The following is a 15,121-nucleotide window of genomic DNA, read 5'->3' as shown; positions in this document are numbered from 1 at the left end:
TTTTTCATGGATTTTACTTTTAAAAAAATAGGCAAATCATTTAGACTAAAGAAAAATTAAAAGTTTAGAATTTAAATTGACAAAATTAAAAATTAAAAATTTATTTTGTTATAATGCTCAAATCCTCAAATTTTTATTTAATTTTTTTTTTTTACATTCTAAATGCCTCGTGAAAGTAAAATATTTTTTAAACAAATCAAAACATTCACTAAAAACAAAAAAATAATAAAAGATTTGGAATAGTCCATATAATTTGCACTTATACCCTCCACATATTACACTTGTACCTTTTAAAATTTGCACCAACAAAGAAGAGGAGTTGCTGAAAGTAGGCAATTGATTTATATTGATTAAAATTCATATTCTTAATTTGTACCTTGCGGTTTTCAGTACATGGTATTCTTTAGATTAATGGCTTACCCGTGGCTCAATATTGTTTTCTGTTGCCTGCTTATGTTTAATAAATAAATAAATAAAACCTTGATTTTTGGCTTAAATTTTTTTTCTATTATCTGACTATATTAAAAATATTATCTAAAGAAAACAGTGCGAATTGCATAATGTAGCTATTATCCTATAATATTTCTAATTTGTTGCTAAATGTTACATGGAATTGTTGCATATATAATTTACCATTACTTTGTGTAACTGATAGCATGTGGCTGTTGAAGATTACTATTTGGATCTTTAATGTTATTTATAAAGATTTATGAAAATAAATTTGCCAAATTAATTGGTTTTAAATTTTGTTGACTAAACTATTGGAATTTGGTAATATTAGTGCTTGCAAATTAATTTGTGTTCTAAATTTTGTTGTGTAACAGTTAAAATTAAAGTGTGCCATGATGATGCAATTTATCGAAAAAGTGTTACTATTAAATTTTATAATAATCTAATTTTTTATGATAATGTTTTATGTAGCGCCGTTACATATTGTATATTTTAAAGGTCTTGAATTTTGTAAACTTTTACTGCTCGATAGACATCTAATTGTGGATACTTCAAGTTAGTTATGAGCATTGTTGTGGGAAAAACGTTCAAAATTCAATTATTAAAATAATTAAACTTTTTTTGTTTAAAAATAATAATAGTCAATAGTCATGTCCTAAAACAAAACATATTTTATGTTAAAAGGAAAATAGCTTTTACCTTAATATTAGTTTATGTTCTTTTACTATTGTTAATAGCTGTTATGTTTTGAATTTTGGTGTCTTGTAGTGTTACTATTAGAAACAGATTAAAAAGGGGGGAAAAAAATTCCATTGTATTTAGTATGATATTTATCTCTTGTCATAACAGTTTATAATGCCTGTAACATGTCATTTATTTGTGAATTGATTGGCTTTATATGTTTATATTCATTTCCTGCATGAGAGTTACAAAGAGTTTGTATCTATTGCATTAATTGGTTATGATATACATCATTTGAATATTGATGGTTCTGGAGTTTAAAAGTTTGAAAAATGTGAGATAAATTCAATTATGTTATTTGAGTAAGTTACGTAATTATAATTGCTGGCAGAGTCTCTTTTTTTCTTTAATTTTTTTTTTAATTTTATTTTTAAAAAAAAGGATTGGAATGTGGTGAATGAAATTATTTGTATGTTTTCAAATTCTTATTTTGAGATTGGTTTGTTATAAGCAGTAGTATAATGTTAATCTTGCATCATTATTTAGTAAAATTTTATTGATTAATTTCAAAAAGGAAAAAGAGTTGTTATATAAATTATTAATTTTATTTTAAAATGAGGATTCCAAATTTTTTTTTTTTTGGGGGGGGGGGGGGGAATGGGAATTATTTTGACCAGTTAGTTTGGAAACTTGATCAATGCTTATATTTTTCACTCTAAAATCATTCTCATTAGTTGTGGTAAACTGAATTCATAAGTTATAAATATTTTAGGATTTTTTTATATTCCATAAAATTACATGATATAATATAATTTGTGATTGTGTATTCATGTGCTTTTAATTCCTTATAATGATTAGCCATTTAATATGTCTATCGCTCAAATTACTTGTCTTAGCCCTCATTGGTGAAAAATGTTTTGGGTTGAAATGTAGTGGCCAAAATTATTTTGTTCAATAGTCGTATGAAACAATTTCTTTTCAGTATGTCTTATTGAATTACATGTAATTTTCATAATGTTAAGAAGTTAGTTATGTGGGAAATAGTTTTGAATTATTACACCATTAATCTTGGTTTTGTAATTTTTAGTTAAAGGTTATTTAAAATAGGACAAATTACTAGTAAGTCCTCTTTGAAAGAGGTGTGACCTATTCAGTCGTACAACCTTTTGTCTATACTAAAAAGTCCTATAACGTTTTTCTTCGTCTTTGCCCCTTTTTCTTCCTGATTTTCGACAACCAGCAACTACATCTTACTTATTCTCTTTCTCTTTCTAATATATAGTCACCAACAATCGATGACCACCATCAATTAGGGTTCACCGGCAACCACCGACCAACGATTCCTTACTTCACCCTCACCAACAGTGAAGAAGATATGTTTTCAACGAAAAAGATAAGTAGGTCTACTCAAATCTGATGTAGATTTACTCTGATCTACATCATATCTAAGTAGATCTACATCAAATCCGACTAGATCTAAACTAAAAATAGTTGCCGGAGTACAATCCTTTCTCTATATTTGTCTATCTCCTTCGATCTCTCAATTTTTCCACCTTTTCTCGACTACATACTTCTTTTTTCCTATTTTAATTAGGGATGCAACTCAGGCAGGCTCCACCCAAGCAACCCATGTCTAGCCTAAGTTTTCTTAGGGCTTGGGCAACAATATCATGTAATCTGGACGGGCCTGGGCAGATTTTTGATGCTCGAATTGTAATTCCAGCCAGGCCTGGGCAGAGTCAGTGGCTAACTCAAGCAATCCAAACCCGAATAACATTTAATATATTATATAAATTATATAATATATGTATAAATTAAATAGCTTGCCCTTTATTTTTATTTTATTTTATTTTTGGGTGGTCTTTGGCCCTTGGATTAGCATCTTTTATTTGGACCATTAGATTAAAACTAAAAACAAAACCCTACCTTATCTATTCTTTCTTCCCTCTCTTTCAGACTCTCATTTCATTTCTTCATGAGAGTTGAAGAATAGCAGACAACAACGACGCCGCCATGAACAACGACGATGCCACGAACAACGACACAGCCACCCTTTTGATAAGCTTCGACGCCACACAAAACTAGTAGATCCCTCTCTGTGTTTGTATTTGTGCTTCAATTTGTCTATTTTTGGTCACTCATTATTCAATTACCACTCAAAACCGATGATATTGATTTTAAAGGACTTTGGACTAATTCCATTTGGATCTAGTCGAAAAGCATTTTGAAATCAATCTGGAAGTTGCAACAATAGAGCTTGCACTTGCCAATCTTCTTTGAAAAATCTCGAAATCCGTTAGATATTGATTTGTGATTATGTATTAATTTTAAGCAATAAAACAATCTCAATCAAATAATCAAGACAAATCGACACAACGATTTTAACGTGGAAAAACCACAATTGGAGCACCTCCAATTGTGATAAAAAAATCACGGGCAACAGCCACAAAACAATCGACTAAGAAAATATAAAGAAATTACACAGGTATACTCTCAATTACCTAGCGAATCCACGCCCGAATTGAACTAACCCCTATGTGCCTCTTCCAGCCCCGTCTTCACCTCAGAATTGTCTTGACGATGAGCCACTCCAGAATCCACCAAAGGTTCAGACTCAAATTCTTCAGAATCCACCGAAGAACAACTCTCTCTTTTGTATAGAATGAACAAACAATCCTTTGATGTATCCTCCTTAAACCATGAGTTGAATACTCAATGAAACATCAAAGAAAACTAGCAAAATAGCCCCAAACAAAAACCCTAATATCCAAGAAGAAGATCTGGAGGCATAACCCTAGATTTGGAGCAACTTGCGAATTTGTAGAATTTGAAATCGCGAGGTCCGCTCGAGCGTGAGAATTGACGCTCAAGCGGGGACTCTATATGACGTGTTCCAAACCAGGATGTAAAATCACGATACTCAATATTTTTGCAGACACGCATACTTCTAAAACTCACCATTCTCCACTCGAGCAGGGAAATGTTCACTCGAGCGGACAAGCAACTTTGAATGCGCTTTTGCATTTTGCTTCAGGAGCGCTACCCCTCGACCCCGTTGGACACTGCCCAGGACTTGCCAAAGGGCACTCCCCTCAACCCCCACGAGCTGACCGGGCAACTCGATCCCCGTCATAGTCAGCGAAGTGGCAATCTTGAAAGAATTAAACACCACAAACTTCTCTGAAAAGCACAATTCGGGTTGGATTCGTATCTAATAAACTCATAGCCTCACTAAAATAAAAGTGCGAAAACAAGTACAACTGAAAGGAGTTTTGTCAAACGGGATTGCCAAGAATAAAAACCTAACATTCTTTACTCATTTGATTGTGAATTACCTGCTGGGATGAAAATTGAAGATATTAAAACTAATATCAATCCTGGTCTTACAATGCATTAGAGAAATGCTCTTTGCCTAATGCCTAAGGTAACGTGTTTCGGCGTCAACCATTGCCTTGCTCACATAATACACTGGCCGTTGCTCCCCAAGCTCTTCTTTTAACAGTACGCCGCTAACGGCCCGGTCGGAGAGTGCCAGATATAAAATGAGCGGATCCCCTGCCGAAGGAGTTGTCATGAGTGGAACTGATCAGAGGTAAGTCTTCAAACCGTTCAAGGCGGCTTCGTACTCAGAGGTCCATTCAAAAGCTTTACCCTGTCAAAGGGTATGAAAGAATTGTCGGCAGCGATCTGTGGAACAACTGATGAACCTGTTGAGCGCGGCAGCCATCCCCATTAGCTTTTGAACCTCTTTGACCGACCAAGGAGAGCCGAGTTCGCGGATTGTAGTGATTTTCCTCGGGTTGGCTTCGATTCCGCGGTGGTTAACAATAAAGCCAAGGAATTTGCCGGATCCAATCCCGAATGCACATTTGGAGGCGTTCAGCTCCATTTTGTACTTGCGTAGAATGTCGAATGTCTCTTCCAGATCAGCCAGGTAGGTTTTCTCTTCTTTGGATTTGACCATCATATCATCAATGTACACTTCTATAGTTCGGCCGAGTTGCTCCTTGAACATGGCAGTGACTAGTCTTTGGTACGTTGCCCCCGCATTCCTCAGCCCAAAAAGCATTACCTTATAGCAATAGGTCCCTCTTGGGGTGAGAAATGCAGTTTTGTCTTGGTCTTCCGGATGCATGGCAATTTGATGGTAGCCTCTATAGGCATCGAGGAAGCTCATGCGTTGATGATGCGTCGTGGCATCCACGAGTTGGTCTATTCTGGGAAGAGGAAAATAATCCTTGGGTCAAGCTTTATTTAAGTCCATGAAATGCACACAAACACGCCAAGTCCCACTTTTCTTCTTGACAACCACAATGTTCGACAACCACGTCGGATAGGTAACTTTCCGGATTGCCCTGGCATCAAGCAATCGGTCAACTTCCTCAACAACGGCAGCAGTGTGTTCTGCGGCTGATTGCCGGCTTTTCTGAATAATCGGCTTGCATTTAGGGTCAATGTTTAAACGGTGCTGCGAAACATACGGATCCACACCCGATATCTCATATGGTGTCCACGCAAATACATCAAGGTTGCTAAGTAAGAAGGAAAGTAGCTGCTGCTTGGCGGCTTTATTCAGGGAGGTGCCGACCATGAAGAACCTGTCTGGATTCCCGTCAATTTTAACTCGATCCAAGGCTTCCGTGGCCTTTTCACTTAGGAGCCGCCCAACATCGTCGAGGCTCTCTCGATCCGGCACCTCAATAGAATTCACTTCCAACTCTTTTGGTGTCTTTGCGGCAAGGAGATAACATGCTTGTGTCGATTTCTGAGAACCACGGATTTGCTCAATGTCGCATTTTGTCGTGAAGCGGAGCAGTTGATGATAGGTGTTTGGAACGGCCTACCTGGTATGCAACCAAGTTCGCCCTATAGTGAGATTATACAGCGAAGGAAGCTTGACAACCAAGAATTCCACATCCACTGATCGGGAGCCCGCATGAACTGGTAGTGTGATTTTACCCAACGGGTACTCTGGATTAGCGTTAAAGCCGAATAATGGATAAGGAGCCGGAGACAGGTCCGACTCGGAGAACCCGAGCTTGATGAAGGTCTTGTAATACATAACCTCCAAAGTATTCCCTTAGTCTATGGGAATGCGTTTAACGGTAAATTGGTTTACACGTAGTTCGATGACCAAGTCTATGAGAACGCGTTCAATGGTAAATTGGTTTACGCGTAGTTCGATGACCAATGGATCAATGTGGGGGAGTGTTACGCCGATTAAATCAGAATCGTCGAAGGTAATATTTGGAGCTTCATGGGGCCGTTTTGCTGGTGTGATTTTCTTTTGGGGGCCTGGATGCGACTGAATTGTATGCACGGTGGGGGCTGTCAATAGGCTGTATATCATATGGATGATGCCGAACGGAAGTGAATCCTGCTGTAGGGCAACTGTTTTGGTTGAGTTGTTCTTTCAGACGTGTTGTCGGAGCCGACCATCTTGTACCAACTCCTCAAGGTGATCTTTCAAAGCATAGAAACTATTGGTATCATGACCGTGATCTTTGTGATATTCGCACCGCCTATCCCGTCGCCTCGCGTCGGGAGGTCTCACCATTTTTTAGGGCCATTTAAAGAACGAAAGGTGTTGAACCTTAGACATAACCACACTGATCGGCTCTAAAAACTCCGTGTATTTCTTGTCGGCGCGCCTTGCGTGCCTGCTATCCACCTGAAGTTGCTCATTAGCTCGGTGTAGACATTGGTTGTTTGATCGGCGTGAATCCCGTCTTCTATCTCGTTTAACCCGAGTCCGTAATTCAGGGCTCCGTGGTGGTACAGTGTTTATTGGCTGCACGACTTCAGGCGTGGCCAACTTAGTGGCTTTATACTCGTCTTTGACCTAGAGGGCATCGTCTTCTACTTTGCAGTATTCCTTAACTTTTCTCATCAACGACCAGACCGTTTTTGGGGGCCATCTGGTCAAAGAGCTGCGGAGGGCACTATTTGGATGTAACCCCATCTTGAAGGCGATAATGGCCATGGAGTCATTGCAGGCATCATCTACTAGATTAAAACATTTCCAATTCCGCGCCAAATACACACGAAGGGTTTTCCCTGGATGGATTTGCATTGCCCACAGAGAATCGGCTTACTTCGGCTGGACCTCATTAGTGATGAACCTTGCCCTGAAGGATTTTTGGAGTTGGTGGAAGCTCTTAATCGATGTCGGCTCCAGTTTATAATACCAGCTGACAGCCAGTGGTCCTAAACTGCTCGGAAATATTCGACACATGAGGGCCTCGTCGTCTGCATGAAGCGTCATGACTTGCTTGTAATGACAAATGTGATCGGTGGGGTCTAATTTACCATCATACAAGGTAAATGACGGTGCTTTGAACTTTTTGGGTAGCACTGCCCTTGCAATCCGTCGTACAAAGGGGTCATGCTGATCCTCTTCATCTGAATCATTTCTTCTTCGCTTCTTCCGTGCACACGGACTTTCCTCAGAAGAACTGGAGACTTTGACCCGCCCCTTCTTTTTGGGGTCTGGGGATGAGGAGTCAGAATCACTGTCACTATGTTGTCTCTGAGTTCGAGGTCGTCGGACATCCTTTCTCAGAGGTTGTGCCCGGTCTTGGCGCGTAGCCTATTGGGATTTTGCCACCTCCAAGGCCAAATCCTGTCGAAGGCGCTCGTTTTTAACCATCATGTTACCTCTGTTCGTTTTGCTTCACCTGATCCATAATTGCTTGTATTGTTTCATCAGCTGAGTCAAAGTTCAACGCTCTTCGAGCAATAATGTTTTCTGGTCCCAGCATGGTGCTTGGAGTTGTAACGACTGGTGGTGTAGGGTTGTCAGCGACTGCCGGAGGATCTTCCGTCACGCCCGCCATGGATGTGCTGGAGTATTCCCACAGACGGCGCCAATTGTGGGGAAGTAGTTTTAGAAATACTCTTTGGATCCAATGGGGCACTCGAGATCCTCAGCTAGTAACCTGAAAAGGAATAAACACTCCGGTCGGGGGTGCCAGAATTAGCACTCTGACGGATAAGTCAGTATATATTCTCTCGATTGCTTGTATCTTAAGTTAAGCGTACTAGTTCTCACATACCTTTCTCTGACTACTAACCCTCTATTTATATTATTCCCATTGGGCCTTAGGGTCGGGCCCATTCTCGATCCATTGCATGTACATCTACTCGGCTTTTATTCTACTAGTTGGAATGCCGATTCTTTTATTCCGCTCCTCAATCGACTAGGATCAATTGTGGGAGCCGAATAAAAGTTATGTTCCTGACTGACCTCATATCTACATTCGGCCCTATTGACCTCCAATTATTCGGCTCCCACAATCAACATGGTAAAATCTTAAAAAAGTACGGTACGAGTACGGGTATGGTTTAGTACGCTTGTAAAAAAATATTTATTTTTAATTTGAAATAATACAAAAATTGATTAAATGATTTAATTTGTTACATCCAACATACAATTGACATTTAACGCCAAAAAGCATAGGTATAAGATAAAATTAAATGTTATTATATTAAATTACTTATAAATCATAACTTAATTTTAAAACCATGTTAAACACAAAACTAAAAATGAAAAAGAAGTTTAGTAAAAAAAAAATTTATTCTTGTAGTAGAAGAAAAATATTATTTTCGACTGAGGTACAACACACGACTTGGGTATATATTAGATATGTTTAGGCAGACCAAAAATTAAGAAAGAAAAATTTGAGTACATATGTATGTAGAAATGTCATACGTTAGTAAGTGCCCGGTACGGGTACGACACGTTTGTCGAATTATCCATACTTTATAATCACAAAATAATTCGAAATGAGAATTTTTATATTTTTTATTATTTTTTTTCAAAGTATATATTATGGAAAATTTAATTTTTTCATTATTGAGATAAAAAAATTATTTATTAAATATTTAAATTTAATTTTTTTTTTTATATTTGGGGGGCAAATTGATTTTTAAAGTATAGTTTGGGGGATAAAATGAAATTTCAAATGAACTTTAGTGTCACATCAGCACATTTCATCCAATTGTATACGGAATGTGACGACAGGGGTTAAATTGATCAATTTGGTTAAATTGATCAATTGATCATACTAAATTGAAATAAATCGAAGTATGGGGGTCAAATTAAAAAACGCGTGATAATTTAGGAGGCAAAGTGATATTTCCGCTTTGTTATGAAATTAGAAATCTTAGGGGATGGAATGTAATTTCTAAAACCACCGGAGGCGATTCGTATTTTAGTCAAATCTCAAGAGGTGTATTTGTAATTTACCCTTAAAAATATTATCTAAAGAAAACAGTGTGAATTGCATAATATAGTTATTATCCTATAATATTTCTAATTTGTTGCTAAGTGGTACATGGAAATTGTTGCATATATAATTCACCATTACTTTGTGTAATTGATAGCATGTGGCTGTTGAAGATTAGTATGTGGATCGTTATTGTTATTTATAAATATTTATGAAAACAAATTTGTCAAATTAATTGATTTTAAATTTTGTTGACTAAACTATTGGAATTTGGTAATATTAGTGCTTGCCAATTAATTTGTGTTCTAAATTTTGTTGTGTAACAATTAAAATTGAATAATATTTGATGTACTGATTAATGTACTAACTAATATACTAACAGATGATGTGATATAATTTTAAAAATTTTAGGTATTTATAATATGTATAATAGATGGGAACAATAATAATGGCATAACATTAGTTGGTACAGTAGTGTGTACATTAATTTGTGCATATAGCACCACCGATTAAAATTGAAGTGTGCCATGATGATGGAATTTATGGAAAAAGTATTATTATTAAATTTTATAATAATCTAATTTTTTATGGTAATGTTTTATGTAGAGCCATTACATCTTGTATATTTTAAAGGTCTTGAATTTTGTAAACTTTTACAGCTCGATAGACATCTAATCGTGGATACGTAAAGTTAGTTACGAGCATTGTTGTGGGAAATAAGGAAAAACGTTAAAAATTCAATTATTAAAATAATTAAACTTTTTTTGTTTAAAAATAATAATAGTGAATAGTCATGTCCTAAAACAGAATATATTTTATGTTAAAAGGAAAATATCTTTTCCCTTAATATTAGTTTATGTTCTTTTACTAGTGTTAATATCTGTTATGTTTTGAATTTTGGTGTCTTGGAGTGTTACTATTAGAAACAGATTAAAAATGGAAAAAAATATTCCATTGTATTTAGTATGATATTTATCTCTTATCATAACAGTTTATAATGCCTATAACATGTCATTTATTTGTAAATTGATTGGCTTTATATGTTTATATTCATTTCCCACATGGAGAGCTACAGAGAGTCTGTATCTATTGCATTAATTGCTTATGATATATGTAAAATAAATTGATATATATTATTGATTGATTTGTGTATTATGTATATTACAAGGATTCCTATTATATAGGAGAGGATTTGGGAGTAGGTGAGGAGTAGGTGTAGGTGGTAGTGGAGGTGGTAGGTGGAGTGGGTGGTAGTGGAGGTGGTAGGTGAAGTGAGTGGTAGTGGTAATTTACATTTACACAATTTACATTAACAGCCCCCCTCAAACTCAAGGAGGATAGGTACTAGTCAACTTGAGTTTGGAGAGAGTAACAAAACAGAAAAATAAGCTGACAAATAAAATTAAAAATGGGATAGGAGACACTTTATGGTTGTGTCAGACCGTTGTAGAAGACACGGTATGGTCGTGTCGGACCGTTGTAGCAGACAGTTTACGGGGTCATGTCGGACCGTTGTAGCAGACACTGTGTGGTCGTGTCAGACTGATGTAGAAGACAGTTTACGGGGTCATGTCGGACCGTTGTAGCAGGACAGTTTACGGGGTCATGTCGGACCGTTGTAGAAGACAGTTTACGGGGTCATGTCGGACCGATGTAGCAGGACAGTTTACGGGGTCATGTCGGACCGTTGTAGAAGACAGTTTACGGGGTCATGTCGGACCGATGTAGCAGCTGACCGGAATCAATGTCAGGACAGTTTATGAGGTCATGTCGGACTGATGTAGCAGGACAGTTTACGAGGTCATGTCGGACCGATGTAGCAGGACACTGTGTGGTCGTGTCAGACCGCTGTAGAAGACACAGTTTATGGGGTCATGTCGGACCGTTGTAGCAGACAGTTTACGAGGTCATGTCGGACCGATGTAGCAGCTGACCGGAATCAATGTCGGGACAGTTTATGGGGTCATGTCGGACCAATGTAGAAGCTTGTGGTGGTTCCCATGATGTGTAACCATGCTCACCATGATACATGATATATGTATGATATATGTATAACCCCCCCTCAAACTCAAATAGGTGTGAAGATAGAAACCTATTTGAGGTTGAAACAAAGGGAGTGATAAAGCTGACCATTGTAGAAGACACTGTATGAGTGTGTAGATAGGCTGCCCAAAAGATATACATGGATGTAGATATCGAGCCCTCAAAAGTCGTGCCCTCAAAAGGTGTGCCCAATCTGTCAAAAGGCGTGCCATCAAAAGGCGTGCCCAATCCATAAAAAAGGCGTGCCAGATGTGATGGTGAGGCACGTGAGTGCCTTGGCTGGCGCGCCCGTTTGTCGTCTGTTGTCAAGTGGCGCGCGATACGCGTGGCTGCCTCGGCTATTTAACCAAGACGGAGGCTGAGGCCGAGGCAGAGGCAAAAAACCTGCGAAATCCGCTGAAAAACTCTTCGTTGTGCTGAGAGAGAGAGTCTGTAACACTCTGTTGCGAGAGATATTCGGTAACACTCTATTGCCCAGAAAATGGCCTCGTCTTCCCGGAGTCTGCTCACTCTCTTTCCAGACCTCAACGAGTCAACAAGAGAGAAAACTGGTGCGGTGGCACTGGAACCTCAACCAAGCGCCCCGGAGTTTGCTCCGTTGAACTTTCCGATGCGGTCTGTGGAGCAAAAAATGGCGGTGCAGTCGGATGTGGAGGCCAATCAGTATACGCTGAAGTCATGTGTGGAGACCATGACGGCTGTCACAAACCTGTCGCACCGGCTGTAGAGTAGGACAAATGAGGTGCAGCAGTTAAACGCCCAACTAGCTCTGCTCCAACGCATGTATAAGGATGCGCGAGCAGAGATAAGTGTGCTAAAGGCGGAAAATAAGGAGCTGAAGCGGAAGGCCACCGTGATGTTCCGATTTGGAGGTCCGCCATATGCTGCAGTGGAGGAGTATGGGGTAGTGAACGTGCTCGGAGGCGCGGGAAACACGGAGGCAACACCGTCAAGGGCCGGCCAGGACGGAGGCAAGAAGAAGAGACCGGCGGCAAAGTAGGTCGGTGGGTGGCCGTCTGCAGAAAAGAAAACAAATCTGTTGGTGTTGTGTTTGGTTTGTTGTTGTTTTTTTTTTTTTTTTTTTTTTGTGTAAAATTGTAATTGGGGTTAATCCCGGAGATGAATAAAATATGTATGTTGTGCAAATTTGTAGTTTTTTTTTTTTTTTGGATGGGTTATTTGAAAGAGATTAAAAGTGTTTTGGAAAAACTAAATAAAAAAAAAAGAAATGATTTTGAAATCAAACGGATGAGAGAGAGAGGGGACAAGCGCATGTGATAAAGTGGAGAGAGAGGGTGTTCGGTTTGCAGATGAGCATGTTTTGGGTTAAAAAATAAAAAAAAAAAGGGGGATGGATGTGCAAAAGGTGTTGGAGGGATGGGTTGGAAAGGTAGACATATCGTGGATGGAGCATACTCGGTCTGACCCAACTCAAGTGCATTGTGCAGTGATTGGAGCATATACTTAGTGCAGTCCACCATGTTAACATCCATCGTCTTCTTTCAAAACTCTATTCCAATTTGAGGGTTGTGGAGAAGATACACTCTTCCAGAACCAATAATGAAAATCAGTGAACACAGCGATGAAGGAAGAACCCTAAATGTTAATCAGGGACAGTGGCTGAATTTGAGCCTAGGAAGGAATCCAGATACAACAACACCACTGTGGCCATCGTAGAGAGAGAGGAGGTGGGTGTGTGTGTGTGAGCTGCTGGGTGTATGGCAGTGATGGGTGGGTGTGTGTGTGTGCTGGGTTTGTGTTAGAGAGAGAAGAGAGAGAAAGAGCTAGTGCATGTCCGTAGTATTCGGCGCAGCTGGGGTGGTGAGGTTGTTTGTGTGTTTTCTGGAAGAGAGAGTTGCCGAGAGGGAGAGAGCTGCCATGCATATGTGTGTGTATGCCGAGAGGGAGAGGTGATAGTGATTTTATAATCAAAAGAAACATGGCCTTGACAGTCTCTGCAATTGGATTTGAGGGTTATGAAAAGAGGCTTGAAATTTCCTTTTTTTTTTTTTTTTTTTTAGCCCAGCATATTTGCTGATCCTGAACGGGACGGCGGAGGGGACGGGTTCGCGGCGGCGATGGACTCGACGAGGCCGTTCTTGCACTCGTGACAGACCACGTCGGGGAGGGTTTCGATGGAGACCCGTTTGTCGCAGTGGTAGCACCAGTACTGTAACGGATCAGGATCCGAACCCGATTGGGTCTGTGATGGTGGGGCTTCTTCGGCCATAGGGATTCGAGTACCGATACAGACGATGAAGACTCCGCACGAAGTGGTGAAGACTTGCGCAGAGAGAGAGAGGAAGCTTGTGTGTTGTGGGGTTGTTCTCCCTCCCCTGCACACCGAGAGAAAAAGAGAGAGGAGGAGTTGTATTAGTTGGAAGATGAGAGGTCCGGCGGGCGGCTAAGGCGAGGCTGCCGCCCGCCGGTGAAGCGAAAATACGAGGTTCTTAACAAAGCTCTGATACCATGTAAAATAAATTGATATATATTATTGATTGATTTGTGTATTATGTATATTACAAGGATTCCTATTATATAGGAGAGGATTTGGGAGTAGGTGAGGAGTAGGTATAGGTGGTAGTGGAGGTGGTAGTGGAGGTGGTAGGTGGAGTGGGTGGTAGTGGAGGTGGTAGGTGGAGTGAGTGGTAGTGGTAATTTACATTTACACAATTTACATTAACAATATATATCATTTGAATATTGATGGTTTGGGAGTTTTAAAAGTTTGAAAAATGTGAGATAAATTCAATTATGTTGTTTGAGTAAGTTACATAATTATAATTGCTGGCAGAGTCATTGTCTTTTTTTCTATAAATTATTATTTTTTATTTATTTATTTATTTTTAAAAAGGATTGGAATGTGGTGAATGAAATTATTTGTATGTCTACAAATTCTTATTTTGAGATTGGTTTGTTCTAAGCACTAGTATAATGTTAATCTTGCATCATTATTTAGCATAATTTTATTGATTGATTTCGAAAAGGATTCCATTATTTAGCATAATTTTATTGATTGATTGTTATATAAATTAATAATTTTATTTTAAAACAAGGATTCCAATGTGGGGGGAAAAATTATTTTGAACAGTTAGTTTGGAACTTGATCAATGTTTGTATTTTTCACTCCGAAATCATTTTCATTAGTTGTGGTAAATTGAATTCATAAGTTCCAAATATTTGAAGGTTTTTTTATATTCCATAAAATTACATGATATAATATAATGTGTGATTGTGCATTCATGTGCTTTTAATTCCTTATAATGATTAGCAGTTTAATATGTCTATTGCTCAAATTAGTTGTCTTAACCCTTATTGGTGAAAAATATTTTGGGTTGAAATGTAGTAGTCAAAATTATTTTGTTCAATATTCATATGAAACAATTTCTTTTAATTATGTCTTATTGAATTACATGTAATTTTCATAATGTTAAGAAGTTAGTTATGTGGGAAATAGTTTTGAATTATTACACCATTAATCTTGGTTTTGTAATTTTTAGTTAAAGGTTATTTAAAATAGGACAAATTACTAATAAGTCCTCCTTAGAAGAGGTGTGGCCTATTTAGTCCAACAACCTCTTGTTTATACCCAAAAGTCTTGTAATGTTTTTCTTCTTCTCTGCCTCTTTCTCTTCTTGATTTTCGGCAACTAGCAACCACATCTTACTTCTTCTCTTTCTCTTTCTAATATATAGTCACCAGCAATCGATGACCACCAT

Source organism: Camellia sinensis, chromosome 12 (genome assembly GCF_055761805.1).
Source record: "Camellia sinensis isolate YWXY chromosome 12, ASM5576180v1, whole genome shotgun sequence".
Taxonomy (NCBI): Eukaryota; Viridiplantae; Streptophyta; class Magnoliopsida; order Ericales; family Theaceae; genus Camellia; species Camellia sinensis.
The sequence above is the reverse complement of the archived record's forward strand: the minus strand, read 5'-3'. Positions refer to the sequence as shown.